Here is a 15,273-nt window from a genome sequence, read left to right on the forward strand (position 1 = left end):
TTGTTATATTGTTGTGAAATTTTGTTGACACCAGTTATTCCTACTGTATTTTTGCCAAGTAAGGGACATGAAAGATCTTGGGGCCGAATGTAAGGGTTATGGGATTTAAAGATCTTCCATGCCCCATGGACGTGCTGACATAGCAGGAAGGGGCGGAGCAAGCGAAAGCGAAAGCCAGGGAAAGCGAAAGCAAGGGAAAGCGAAAGCCAAGCTAGCGGTCCTGCGGTGGCTGGCGGTGGTTGCGACGGCGGCGGCATCAGCAGAGGCAGCGGCAGCGTGAAGCCCTTTTTGAGTTAGGACTGCTAAGGACTTTCTGCTAAGGACTCCTGCTGAAGACTGCCAGGGGCCGGAGCTGCTGGGAGCGCGCTTCCCAGATGCTGGGTGGTTGCTGTGCATGGGGAGAGGAGGACCTTTGCCTGAGGTAGCCTGTTCTGTTTTAAAGGCTTGAAAATGTGGGTGCTTTCTACTTTATCTACCTGTGCCAATGTCATAACTACTCTGATGGCTTTCACTTTCTGGTTTTGGGACTCAGTCTTTTGGTATCTTAATAAATTTTCTAGTTTATTTCCCCATATGGCAAGCATGACGTATTTTGTAATGGATCATATCAGCATATATCATATACAAATATCAGCATATTTGTAATCTCTATAGGCATTGTGAATATGGCATTGCTGATACACACCCATAGCAATTTTATACTGAGAAATATAAATTTAATCAGAAAGACTACTAATACATAGGATACACACCATGAAGACATTTAATGGATGAATAAAATAGCTAGAATTTACTAAACATTTACTACATGCTAGATGCTGTCCTAAGAACTAGGATTTCAAAAGAAAAAAAGAGCCAGTCTGTTCTGGAGTTTATATTTCAATAAGAGAAGATAATGCATATATGAAGGGAACTCTGGTATGAGGAGTTGGGTTATATGGATAGTATGTTTATATATAAGGAATTTTAATTGTACATGGGGATGGGGGAGATTTCCCAGGAAAATGCTCTTCAGGTTAAGTGTTTATATATGAGTAAATGACGAAAACCTAGAGAATATATAGTAGTCAAAATGATAGCCAACATTAATCAAGCATCTTAAGCTTTGTAAAGTATTTGGAATATATGTCATCATTTGATACTTACAACCACCATGTGAGATATGTGCTGCAGGTATTATTATTTACATTTTATAGAGGAGGAAACTGAGTTTGAGGGAGATCAAGCAACTTGTCCAAGGTCATTGGTCAGTGTCAGAGTCAGGATACAAATGAAAATCTTCCTACGTTAGAGTCCTGTATACTATGTTCCATGACAGCAAATTTTGTGACATCTAAGATGGAAGAAATTCCCCAAAAGAGCTCTGCTCTTTAGACCTCACCAATCAAGCCTGTTTCTATGTTGGACTTGATCTTTAGATATGAGAGGAGAGAGTATTACTGCTTCCTTAGGCTGGAGCTGTCAGACACCAATGTAATAAACATACAGCTGTAAGGGACACAAGTCTGTTTAAGGATGTTCACATCAGAAAAAATCTGGTCAAAACTGATAATGATAATCAGCAGTGAGACTGAGCCCATGAGTAGCTGCTGAATTTCCAGCCTGGGTGAGATAGGTAAATTAGTCAAAATATTAAATGTGAAACAAAATATTAAATGTGAAAAATAAGTCACTTCATAAAACATTCTTAAGGGTTTCTCCCCTCCTTCCCTATAAAATGTGTATGGTGTTTTATCTGCAGTTGAACTCGTTTTTTTCTTTTTATCCTCACACAATCACTAGGGCCTTTCAATTCTTCCTTTTAAAGTTGTCTCAATTGGTAATTTTCTTTTAATTTTTACCTAATGTCATTCTAATCTTCGTCCCAAATAATATATCATCTATCTCTCCTGCACTTCTTATCTCCAAGCCCTAAAATAATTCTTTATATGCTATCCCTCCTCATTAATTTTCCTAAAACTCTCCATTTGTCATGTATCTTTACTACCTGAGAAAATTAGTATGGCTCTCAACTGTCTAGAGAACCAAATGCAGATTACTAAGGCTGGCATTCATTGGTCCTACAAATTGGACTCCCTTATCAACCTAGATGGATCTATCAGTTTCCTCTATGGATTCTCTATGATCCCTAGTCTTGTTACTGACCTCTCACTCTCTCCTCTTTCTCAAGTACTATCTTTCTACCTCCCTACCTTAGCCTTTTACTAATGCACTTCCCCAGATCTAGAATTCCCCAATTCTTTTATTAGTGAAAGCTTATCAAGAACCAGGCCTGGTCTTGCCTCCTTTGAGGAGCCTTCCATATATTTCCATATGGGCCCTTTTAAGTTTTGTGAATTTTTCCATCCTTTGAACTTCCATGATAAAGTTGGCACATACCATACAATGTAGCTTTTAAACAGCTACTGTCTCATTCATATAGTTCTTTCATTTAAGTTGAGTTCTTTAGTGCCATGAAATAATTTCCTTTTATTTCATTATCATTTGTCATAACACTTATTCTAGTACTGAGTTATACAGTTATTTAATGTAAATTATCTATTTACTTGATTTAAGATCATTGGATAGAGTCAAGATGGCAGAGTAGAAGCAAAAACTCCAAGCAGCTCCCACTTCCACCTTCCCCAATCAATGTAAAAAGGGGACTCTGAACAAACTTTGGAGCTGTAGAACCCACAAAATGACATAGAGAAGCTAACCTCCCACTGAGAACAGCCTGGAAGTCTGGCAAGCGGCCAGCTCAGCACTCTGGGATCCAAGCCCAGCCCCATGCCAAAGGGCGGGCCTGACCAGCCCCTGGCAGGAGGGTACTCCAGATCAGCAGCAGATGTGGCCATTTCCAGAATTATCAGCACATAGATGTGAAGGACAAAGTGAGAGATCAGTGCAGTCTAGACTTTGGGACCCAGTAAGTGGGAGTGCATCGGCCTTTGGCCCCGGGGTGAAAAGCCACTGAGACACTGGCACAGCCAGCCAGTGTGCCCCACATGGCATCTTCAGCTCCTGGACTGCAGAGTGTAGGAGGACCAAGCAACCAGTCTGAGGGGTAATTGCTCTTGCTTTAACCTACTTGGATCTGGATTACAGTCTAGGGTAGAGGTCCTGGGGTGTGTGTCCAAAGTGTGTGGAGGCCTCAGAGTGGGCATCCATCTAATACCTCTGGCATCTGAGAAATCCCCAGTGTTGGGGACGGAAGCTCCCCTGTCTGGTGGCAGAGTCCTACTGTGGCAAAAAATACAGGGGTCAAGTGACTGGGGGGTGACATGACCAGGTAAAGGAAACAAAGCAGACAGAAGATTCCAACTTTAGACTCCTATTTTGTGGACAAAAAGGAGCAAAGCATGGAACAGAAGGAAGACAGTGAACTCAGAACTCCTGCACCAAAAGCTTCAAAGGAAAATACGAACTGGTTACTGGCCATAGAGCAACTTAAGAAGCAGATAAGAGAAGTGGAGGACAAATTGGGAAGACAAATGAGAACGATGCAAGAAAATTACAAAATGAGAATCAATAGCCCGACTGAGGAAAATACACCTTAAAAAACAGACTAACTCAAATAGCAAAAGAGGCTCAAAAAGGCAATGAGGAGAAGAATGCCTTAAGATCATTGGATAATAAAAAATAACTGAAAAGAACCCTAGAGATCATTTAGCTCAACCTCTTCCTTTTACAGAGGAGAAAACTGAGGCCAAGCAAGGATAGGTTGGTTATTTACCCTATGTCACATAATGAGGAAGTAGAAAATACAAAATTTAAACTTACCTTAACACTGTTCCCTACGTCATGGTGTTGCAGTACTATTAGGTGGGCATTTTAGATTGGGTTCCTTAGATTTTCATGATGTAACAATGTAATATCTCAGAAGTAGCTATCCTATAAATTCTATATAATATTGTCCTCCATGTCAATGTTTCACCATAGCTAAAACTTCCTCATAAGAAGCGTCTATTAGAATTCTAGTAACCAGACATGCTTTGATATAATTCAAGATAGAACTGTCTGAGAGTAAATGTATTTTTTAAGTCAAGTCTTAACATGAAGTGTTGGTGCATGCAATTGAAAAGAAACTCATTAATAGATTTTAAAATCTTTTTTTTTTAAGGGTCATTCCTTTACTTCTGTAACAGGCATAATGGGGATTACAAGCTTCTTTCTTCTCTTACCTTGAAATCCTGGGAGCTGAGCCTGTGGCCAGGGGCCTGTGCCTATTCCTGCATTACAATCTTTCCTCCAGGGGAGTTGTCCAAAGAGGTCAGGCAAGAGGGAGAAGGGGCCTAGAATCCCAAAGGAAAGAAGGCTGGGGGTGCCGAGGCGCTAGTTGAATTTGGCTTTGGAAAAGTCCATTTCCAGATGCTGTTTTTCAGAATCTCCTGCTTCTTCTGTTCCTCCGCGGTTGGCAGGCCCATGGATTTCTGCCCCTGATCATACATCATCTTCTCTACCATACTTCAGGTCTCGCTGTTGAGGTTCGACATCTTAAAATTCTCTGAGTTGATCTTCTTAGTGTTGATCTCAGGGTCACTGGGCACCAAGCTGCTCCACCATTCCATCTTGTTTTTTTTTTTTTAAACAATCAGGGCTAAGTAACTTGCTTAAGGTTACACGGCCATGTGTTTCTGGGTGGGTGCTAAGTGTCTGAGCCCGGGATTCAATCTCCAGGTCGTCCTGACACTGGAGCTGCTGTGCTACCTGGCCGCCCCTATCTTGTTGATTTTTACCAGGTGCACAGTCACCACTTTGCCATCCTTGATGAGCCAGGAGTTCTCCTCCACCTTGACCTCATTGTAGCACTCACCAGCCCCTTCAGCCTCACCTGCAGAATGCCACCGCTGAATGTCCATGACCACCTCCTTACCCTTCAGCCGGAAGCTCATGGGGAAGGGCACTACCAGATCCAACTCAGACAGGGTCTGTGTCCACCCGAAGTGGGGGAAGTCGGCTCCATTGCCTGCGTTAGATTTCAGTTTCCCTTTATCCATCTCCTGTTTCATCGCTGAGTTGGAGGAGTTGTTCAGGGACTGAGCTGGTCCATTTCCCTTCTTATTGTTTTCATCGCCCTTCCTCCAGTTGATCTCCAGCTGGAGCCTCTCGGCCTTCTTGTCTGTCAGCTGCTTGATCTGGGGCCCTGAGGCCTCCTGCTGGGTCTCAGAGGCCAGTCGATTTGCACGCTCAGCCTTTTCTCACCGCTCAGCTTGCTGCCTTGCCGCTTTTCTCAATGCACCTTCTGGGCCAACTGATTGTGGTGGCAGAATGTCTCATTGATGAGCTTCTCCGCCATCCCCTCCTCGCCACCAATGAAGAAGGCTGTTTTTCTTCGTGTTGACAAGTTCCTGCACGCTGCCCTCTTGCTGCTGGGCCATGGCCAGCAGAATGCCCTCGAAGCGTTCCTCTTCCTGCTCCCCGCCCATCTCACTGGCACCTCGGCTCAGCCGCTCACTCAGATCCGGGTCCGGCCCCACTCCCACTCCCGGGTGTGATAGTAATGGCAATTAAAGATTTCCCTGTATTGGCTTCGTTTTCAAACTGATTGTGTTAAAACCCAGAGCTTGTTATTCCCACCTGTGGGATGGACTTGTTGATGTGAAAAGAAAGTCCTGAAGTGGGAGGAGCTGGTGACATAGATTTGGAGAGACAAGAGAGAGGCAGAAGAACTTTTTGGAAGCAGCACCTGGTGGAGGCAGAGAGAGACTGAGAGAATTGCTGGGGGCCACTTTGAATCGCCCTGGACTTTTGAGACCTGCCCCCTGAGCTGCCAAGGACTGAGGAGACATGGCTGTTTTGCTGGTACTTTGTCTGTTTTGATGTTGTTTTGCCAGATCTGTCCACTGGTGAAAGACAGTCCTGTTGAAGAAGTCCTAGAACCTGGGGGTTGGCTAAGAGCTCCTGAGACTGTCCTGCAGACAGAGAGTGAATACTGTCCACTGGTGAAGGACAGTGCTGTTGTTGCAGGGGTCTGGGAACCTTTCTGTTGGTTCAGAAGCCCTGAAGAAGGATTTTCTTGTTGTATGTTTACAGAAATCCTGGGAGAGGGTTTTGCTAATGTTTTCAGGGGTTCTAGGACTGTTCTACAGACAGAGGATGAATTAATGAAGGTACTGGCAATGTATCTTGTGGCCTTGCTAAGCCTTGTCTCCCCAGAAACTAAGATTGCTGAGAACTTGCCTCTTGTCAAGATGAAGAAAAGACCTCCATTTGGGTATTAAGTGCTGTGCTTAAACTTGATGTAACTCTGGGGTAGATTCAATTGTGATCCAGGGGTGGGGAACTTTTGACCTTTTCGTGTTCTGTGGTTGAACAAATGAATGTACTTTCCTTATATTTGGAAACTAATCTCCATTTGAGAAGAGGGACTTTGGGTGGACTAAATGAAGGTATAGCCTAGGGGTGGAGTAGTATTTAGAACAGGGACTTTGTAATTGATTGAATGAATGGAAGGTCCTGGGGTGGGGTAGTACTTGGAGATTATTTAATCACACTTAGTAAATGCTGTATTTTGAATGATGTCATGTTTTGACCTTCTCTGTTCTTGGTTTGTCACTGAATAAAATGGAGAGCACCTATGCTGGTATTCTGAACCTTGGGAAGTTGCCTTTCCTTGGCATTACTTTACACTGGGGCAGCACCAATGGCTCACTGTGGCAACCTCCACCTTCCTTCCACAGCCTAACTGGGCTAGACTTTGAAATCTTACATCAAGTCAAAACAAGGCCCACAGCTATTTTCTACCTTGTGGGGCTATAATGGAGCACATTCTTTTGATGTTGACATTAGCATTAATAGAATAGGTGGGTAGGTAGTCAAATGTTAGAAGTTTGTGCTAAGTGTAAAGCAGAACAGAAATGTACAAGAATAGAGTTAGTATTTGACTTGAATGTCTATTCTTAACAACAACAACAAAAAACAAAAACAAAGTTGGGCTGATTGATATTAGGCAGAAAGCCACGGGGGGATTGTGGGGAGAGGCCTGGTTTTTGGCAATGTGAGGATACATTTCTAACTTCTGGAGTGGATTCTCCCACCCCAGAGTGATTCTGTTAGAGTCATTAAATTTGCTTTAAGTCAGGTTTGGTACTGCTTTGTTTCTAGCCAGAAAGATTATGTAAATCTGGGTCTTCTTGTTTATCATCATAATTGATAACATTATTTAGGTATCTTTAATAATAATCCCAGATATAGCACACATTTGATTGTTACAGTTCTAAGCTCAGTTGTTTCTGCATGGGAAAGGAAAATATATCAGTGTTGGAGAGATAAGAATGTGTATGTGAATGGGTCCATGCCATTTATGATTTTGAAAAGAAAAAAAAAGCAATTAAGAGTTAAGAAGAATCAACTGATTGAACTTAATATTGCAAAGGGACTGCAACAAACATTTATTCCAATCTTCTTCCTTTCAGAATGACAAAATGGTAGCTCAAGAGGCAATGAATTAGTTAGTTAACAACACTCTGCAGCTACTTCGTGGTGGTTTTGGGAGAACTTAGATCTTTTGACTTCTATCCTACTATATATTTAAAGGTCTTGCATGAGATACCTCAGCTGTCACCATCAATGAAATGCCTCTCTTGAATCGTCCCACTTGTCAATACTCTTTTCCTCTTAAAATTATTCATTTTCTAAATATTTTCTTCACAAAATATGAGTTAGAGAAATACATAACACATACACAAACACACACAAATACACTCACACCATCTAATTTAACTCATAAGTGAAAGGAATCCTCATTAAAACATTTCCAACAAGTGGTCATTGAAGTGTTTGATGATGTTCAAAATGGGGGAACTCACCATTCCGTGAGGTATACCAATACACTTTTGGGCAGTTTTAATTTTAAGGATGCTTTTCCCAACTTGGAACTTGCATTGGGTTCTATGCAGTTTCCACCTACTCCTCCTGGTTTGGCCCTCTGAGACCAAATGGAACAAACAAGTCTAGTTTTGCCCACACACCACAGACTTTCAAATATTTAAAGATAGCTATCATGCCTTGCTCACCACACCCCCACCACTAGTTTTTTCTTCTCCAGGCCCATTTCCTTCAGCTAATCTTATATGTAAACATCTTTTTACATGCCATTTTCCTCTTGCAGAATACAAGTACCTTGAAGGACAGGGACTGTTCCCTTTTTGTCTTTGTATACTCTCAAACTTAACATAATTAATATTTGTAAAGTTTCTTAATTGAATTTAAATTTCTATTATTGCTCATTTGGGGAAACTTTGTTTCTATTGTTTTTAATCACTCTTCTTGAATACATTATAGTATCATAGACTTCGAGCTGGAAGAAACTTCAAGGTGATCTTGTTTAACCCCATCAATTTTATGACAGGAGAAATAGAGCTAGTGAATTTCAGTGACTTTCCTCAGGTCATATAGATAGCGAGTAGTGGAAGAGAGATTCAAATTCAGGGCTCCAACTCCAAATCTAGAGCAATTATGGTTCCAAATTGTGCAGGATCTTTCCACTCAAATGCCTCCAACTGAGTTATGAGATTGTCTGGCTATGTACTTAGATTGTTTTCTCAGTGATCATCAATTTGAATACTTTTTAACAGTAAAAGTTGAAAGTGTACATTTAGTTTATAGAAATGAATAACTATTTGTCAAATATACTTAATGAAGATATGATTATCACACTAAATATAGTACATAGCATATAATACATTAAAGTGTATCATTATATTTTTTTTTGAAGAAACTAGAAGATGAATGGTTAGTGGCCTTAGCAGTTTCTTTCTACATACTCCTTGCTTGGTAAATCCATTAATTAAGGCTCTGGGGACCAGACTGAATGTTTTGACAAAGTACTGGTAAGATTGATTTTTACACTGAATTAGCTGGTCGTTGGACTGAATGGAATGAATGTATTTATTCACAGAACCACACAATCTGAGACCTAAAAGGTAGTCCAGAGGCCCATTATGTGTAAGGGACACTGTAAATGAGCCAACTCCTTTCCATAAGGCCTCCAAAAGATGGTGATACAGTCTCTCTTTAAAGTTCTCTAAGGAGGATTAACCATTTGTCTCTTAAAACAACCAATTCCAGTTTTGTTGAGTTTTAAATTAAGAAGTTTTTATCGTTATATCAAGACTAAATTTGACTATTTGCAATGTCTACCAATTGCTAGCTTTCCTCTTGGGTCAAAGAAAACATATATTATCTCTTCTCCATATGACAGCCCTTCAAACATTTAAAGTCTGCTATCATGCCACATTCCTTATTCATCTTACCTTTTTTAGGCTAAATATACCTCTTTCCTTCATACAGTCTTTAAATGGCATGTGCTCCAGTCCTTTGACCATCCTGAGTACTTGATTATCCCATAGCACATTGTATGTACTAGTTTTCTAAATGAAGTGAGGAATCATTTTACAGATGTTTTCTTTGGCAATTGCTCAAACTTCTCTATGTCTTTCCTAAGTTGTCATGTTTAGAACTCAACACAGTAAAATAGCTATGTTACCTAGGAAGAGTATAGTTTAGCTATTGTATCCCTTTTTGTAGATTCTGTCTCCCTTAATATTGTCTAGCTTCACTGCTGTGCTGGGCCAATGACTTATATTGTGCTTGCAGTCCACTAAAACGGCCATATTTTTCACAATATCCTGCAGTCTGGATGCCTGTCTTGTATTCATGAAATCTATTCCTTTGAACTTAATCTGTGAATATCTTATTGGGTCTTAAATTAAAAAAAAAGAATTTTTGTTGTTAAGAAGAAAAAAAAACCCATGAAACTATATAGATGAATGGGGACAATTGTTCAACAGGTTTGAAACTGAAGGGTCCAAATTCTGTCTGGACTTTCAGTTGATACCTTGCCACCTTGTATTGTCATGATGACTATATAAAATTTCTACAAAGAATATTTGAAATACCATGTGAGTGTGAATAAAACAACTGATTATTATGTGATTTTCTCAAAATCAAAGAAACATTTATTATCACTGAGCAATCCATTGGTCAATTGTAAAACAAAAGAAAACACACAAAAAAATCTTAAGGGAAATATGATCATCTTGAATTTTCATAATTCTTTAATCATGACCTGGAATTTAGTGATTGGGAATTTCTCTGGAATATAAGTAATGTTTACTAATTGAAATGTGATTATTTGATCATTTAAAAAGATCAAATCAAAGAAGTAGTTCAGTTCAAGTGGAAAAGGTTATATACCTAAAATTCCATAGAAGTTAATTCAAAATGATCAATGTCAAATGATAGTACATACCTCTCCCAGTTGTCTGTGGGCTTGATGCTAAACTGGAAAGTAAAAAATAATATACTTGCTGACAAGGTCAGAATCCAAAATTATTGTGACAATTTAGAATATTGAGCTAAATCTAATAGCATGAAATTTAATAGGGACAAATGTGGCTTTACACTTCATTTAAAAAAAAATCAACTCCCTAAGTACAAGATGGGGAAACTTGGGAATAGACAGAAGCTTATCTGAGAAAAAAAAGGCAGTTAGATGGTGCAATGAAAACAGCACCTGCCCTGGAGTCAGGAGCACCTGAGTTCAAATTTGACCTCAGACAACTTAATACTTACCAGCTGTGTGATCTTAGGCAAGTCACTTAACCCCAATTGCCTTACCTTCCCCTCCACCAACTCCCCACCCCAAAATAAAAGACTGAGGGGTCCTTATAGTCTGCAAGTTCAACATGATTTAACATCACTTAATAATCATGCAATCAAACAACCAAAGCAGTCCAAAAATCTAATGCATTGGGACTGCATAGATTCCAGGAATAAGATGCTTGTCCTGTGGTGTTCTGGGGTTCAGGATTCTATAGAGGGCACTGAAAAGTAGCAGAGCTCTAAAAGATGGCAACTAAGATGGCAATGGACCATAAACACATTCTTAATGAGGATCAGTTGAAGGAAGAGAATACATTTAGACTATAGAAGAAGACAGTTCTCTTTAAGTATCTGAAGGACTGTCAAGTGCAAAAGGGATTAGATTTGTTCTGTTTGGCCGCAGAGGGAAGAACCATTATCAATGAATAAGTTTCCAGGGTGGAGCCAAGATGGCAGAGTAGGAGTAGAAGTACAATCTTGGTGTGGGCTCCCACTCCAATCACTTCCAATATATGTAAAAAATGACTCTAAACAAACTTTAGAGGTACAGATCCCACAAAGTGACAGAAAGAAACAAATCTCCCACTGAAGGAAGCCTAGCTGGTGGACAGGAAGTGTATGTTACACCAAGCTGGGAGCCAAGCACAGTCAGCATGAGCCATGTGGTTCCAGCCCCAGGGTGACCCTGACCAGCAGGACCCTGGATCAGATTTCAGGAGAGTGAAGCATCAGTAGCTGTGGCGGTTTCCAGACTTCTCAACCCATAAATGCCAAAGACAAAGTAATAGGTAAGTGAGGAACTGTGTTGGGAGGAGGGTAGGTAACTGAAAAGCACAGTCTGGCCCCTGCCCCTGGGGTGAGAAGTGGTCAGAGATGTGGTGGCTGTGCAAATACTGTCATGTGGCTGCTTCCAGAGCTCCAGGACTGCAGGTGAAGGTGGACCAAGCAACCATTCAGAGGGTAATTGCTCTTGCTTTAAGCTGCTTGGATCTGGATTGTGGTCTTGGGTGGTGGTCCTGGGGTGTGTGACCAGTAGGCTAGCTTGTGGGGGCTGTAGAGAGGGCACCCTCCTAATAGCTCTGGCAGCTATGAAAATGCCAGCAATTTTGGACATAGCTCCCTCCATTCTGGAAGTAGAGTTCTACTGTAGCAAAGTGCTCAAAAGTTAAGTAATTGACTGGCAAGATGAGCAAGCCCAGGAAGCATAATAAAACCATAGATTCCTTTTGGGTGGATATAAAGGATCAAGGCATGGAGTGGGAGGCAGACAGCAAAGTCAGAACTCCTGCATCAAAAGCTTCCAAGAAAAATATGAAGTGGTTACAGGCTTTGGAGGAGCACAAGAAGGATTTTGAAAATCAAGTAAGAGAAGTAGAGGAAAAATTGGTAAGAGAAATGAGAATGATGCAAGAAAATCAGGAAAAGCGAGTCAACAATCTGCTAAAGGAGACCAAAAGTAAACTGAAGAAAATAACACTTAAAAAAATAGACTAATTCAAATGGCAAAAGAGGCCCAAAAAAGCAATGAGGAGAAGAATGTCTTACAAAGCCAAATTTGCCAGATAGCAAAGGAATTTCAAAAACTCACTGAATAGAATAACTCCTTCAAAATTAGATTAGAACTATTGGAAGCTAATGACTTTATGAGAAATCAAGATACTATAAAATAGATCTAAACAAATGAAAAATTAGAAGGCAATGTGAATTATCTCATTAAAAAAAAACATGAAAAATAGATCCAGGAGAGATCATTTAAAAATTATTGCACTAACTGTAAGCCATGGTCAAGAAAAGAGCCTAGAAACCATTTTTCAAGAAATTCTCAAGGAAAATTGCCCTGATATTCTAGGACCAGAAGGCAAAAGAGAAATTGAAAGGATTCACCAATCTCCTTTTGAAAAAGATCCCAAAAAGAAAACTCCCAAGAATATTTTAGCCAAATTTCAGAGTTCCAAGGTCAAGGAGAAAATATTGTAAGCAGTCAGGAAGAAACAATTTGAGTATTGTGGAAACAGAGTCAGGATAACACAAGACCTACCAGATTCTGCATTAAGGGATAGAAGGGCTTGGAATATGATATTCCAGAGGTCAAAGCTAGGACTAAAACCAAAAATCACCTACCCAAAAAAACTGAGTATAATGCTCCAGGGAAAAATATGGTCATTCAATGAAATAGATGATTTTCAAGCATTCTTGGTGAAAAACCAGAGCTGAAAAGAAAATTTGACTTTCAAGTACAAGAAGCAAGAGAAGCATGAGATGGTAAACAGGAAAAAGAAATCATAAGGAACTTAATAAAGTTGAACTATTTACATTCCTACATGGAAAAATAATATTTGTAACTCATAAGTCTTTTCTCAGTATGAGGATAGTTGAAGGGAATATATATTTTGATCAATTGAATATGAAGGGATGATATCTAAAAAATAAAATTAAGAGGAGAGAGGGGAATTTATTTGGAGAAGGAGAAAGGGAGAGATAGATTAGGGTAAATTATCTCATATAAAAGAGGCAGGAGAAAACTGTTACAATGGAAGGGGAGCAGGAAGGTGAGAGGAAATGGGACAACCTGATTCTCATTGAATTTGTTTTAAGGAAGGAATAATATACACACTCAATTGGATATCTTACCCTACAGGAAAATAGGGGGTTAGGGAGTAAGAGGGGGAATGATAGAAGGGAGGGCAGATTCAGGGAGAGGGTAGTTATAAGCAAACATTTTTCGAAAGGGATAGGGTCAAAGGAAAAAATAGAATAAGTGGGAGGGGGATATGATGGGGGAAAGAGAGTCAGTCTTTCACAATATAACTACTATAGAAATGATTTGGGTAACTATGCATGTACAACCTATATTGAATTGCTTATCTTCCCAGTGGGGGTGGGTGAGGAGGGAAGAAGGAAAAAATTCTGGAATTCAAAGTTTTAAAAACAAATGTTTAAAAATTTGTTTTTTACATGCAACTGGGAAATAAGATATGCATGTACTGGGGTATAGAAACGCATCTTGCCCCACTGGAAAATTAAGGGAGGTTGGGGGAGGATATAAGAGAGAACAGATTGGGGGAAGGGGTATTCTATGAGCTTGCTATCTAGGGGAGGGGGTGGGGGAAAGACAGGGAGGAAGGAAATTGTAACTCAAAGTCTTGTGGAAGTGAATGCTGAAAAGGAAAAATAAATAAAATTTTAGAAAATCATTCATTCATCTATTTTAAAAATATTCAATATTCACTTTTATACGATTTTGGGTCTGAATTTTTTCCTCCTTTCCTTCCCTCCACCCCCTCCCCAAGAGGGCAAGCAATCTGATATAGGCTATACTCATATTCTTTTAAACAAATAATATAATTAGCTTAAATTGAAATTCCAACCACAAAACAAAGTTATATAATTAGTGGTGACTCCTAAAGCACTTGGGGGTGGGGTGGGGTGGAGGCGAATAAGGAGGTTGTAGGTTTTATTACCCATAGGTTCCACTATCATTGACTTGTACATCCTCATCCTCTTGGAAAAATCTATTTTTTTCTTAGAGCCAGAGTTCTTAAGCTTAATGTGTCACAGACCCCTTTAACAATCTGCTAAGCCCTATGTACCCCTTCTCAGAATGATGTTTTTAAATACATAAATTAAAATGCATAGAATTACAAGGAAGCCAATTATAATGAAATACAGTAAACGAAATATTTTTTAAAACAAGGTCTTTGACACAGGATAAGAACCCCTTTTAGAATCTGTATGTTTTCACTAAGCATCTCAGCCTTAAGTTCATAGTTAAATATTTTAATCAGATTAGTAAAGATGTGGTAAAATAAAGAGCATGTATTAGTGGTAAATATTCTAATCACTTAACATGTAGCCCAAACAAACCACCTCATTTTCTCCTAAACCCATGGAACAAAAGACTGTGTGTCTCTATTTTGACCACTATCTGAACCAATTCCATACTATATGCAAGAGTGGGGTTCAGGCTAAGTGTAGTTTGGAGTGGAAACATATAAACATTTCTGTCTCTCATAATACACACAGAAGAAGATATAATTTTAGACTTGCAGGAACTGATGTTATTTGTCTTTTCATGAACAGTCTGTCCCAAACGAAGCTGCTTCTGATAGACATTTAATATAGTAGTTCCTTTGTTAACTGTTTAACCTTCTGGTCTTACCACTTACTTACTGGGCAAACCTCTCCCTTTCTTCTCTCAAACTGATGAAACCATGAAGAGCTTTTTAATCTCACAATCACCTTCAAAAGAGCTCTGAGAAAGTACCATGTTATTATAGTAATGAGAGACTTTTTTTAAGTCAGAAAACTACAAAATTCATCAAGTTTGTTCTCTGGAGGAGGCAGACAAATGCAGTCAACTGCTCTTCACTCAGAAAGATTGTGCACCATCCAGTCAGCTCCTAGCACAGCAAAATAGAACTCAGCAAAATTCCTCAGGTTGAGATGTGAATTGTCAATTTTGGTAGGGTTGTGGAAAAAATAGGAACATTAATGAATTTTGGTTGGAACTTTGAATTAATATGACTATTTTAGAAAGAAATTTGAAATTATGGAAATAAAGTGACTAAAATATTTTTTTAAATGAGGAAGTTTCCATGAAACAAATTTAGGTTGAAATTCAGAGAAAAAGGCCTAATTAACAGACGTATTCATAAGTGGAATGGATAGATCTCCCAGTAGGAGCTG

The 15,273-nt window shown here is 39.5% G+C and overlaps 1 pseudogene; it reads right to left on the reverse strand.

The window, feature by feature from the left end:
• Positions 1–4,549: 4,549 nt before the first annotated feature.
• On the reverse strand, positions 4,550–5,408 carry LOC138174772 (nuclear migration protein nudC pseudogene; annotated as a pseudogene).
• Between the last annotated feature and the right edge of the window lie 9,865 nt (positions 5,409–15,273).

This window comes from Petaurus breviceps, unplaced genomic scaffold (assembly GCF_028583685.1).
Source record: "Petaurus breviceps papuanus isolate PSGF00001 unplaced genomic scaffold, PetGlider_PUasm1.0 76, whole genome shotgun sequence".
NCBI lineage: Eukaryota > Metazoa > Chordata > Mammalia > Diprotodontia > Petauridae > Petaurus > Petaurus breviceps.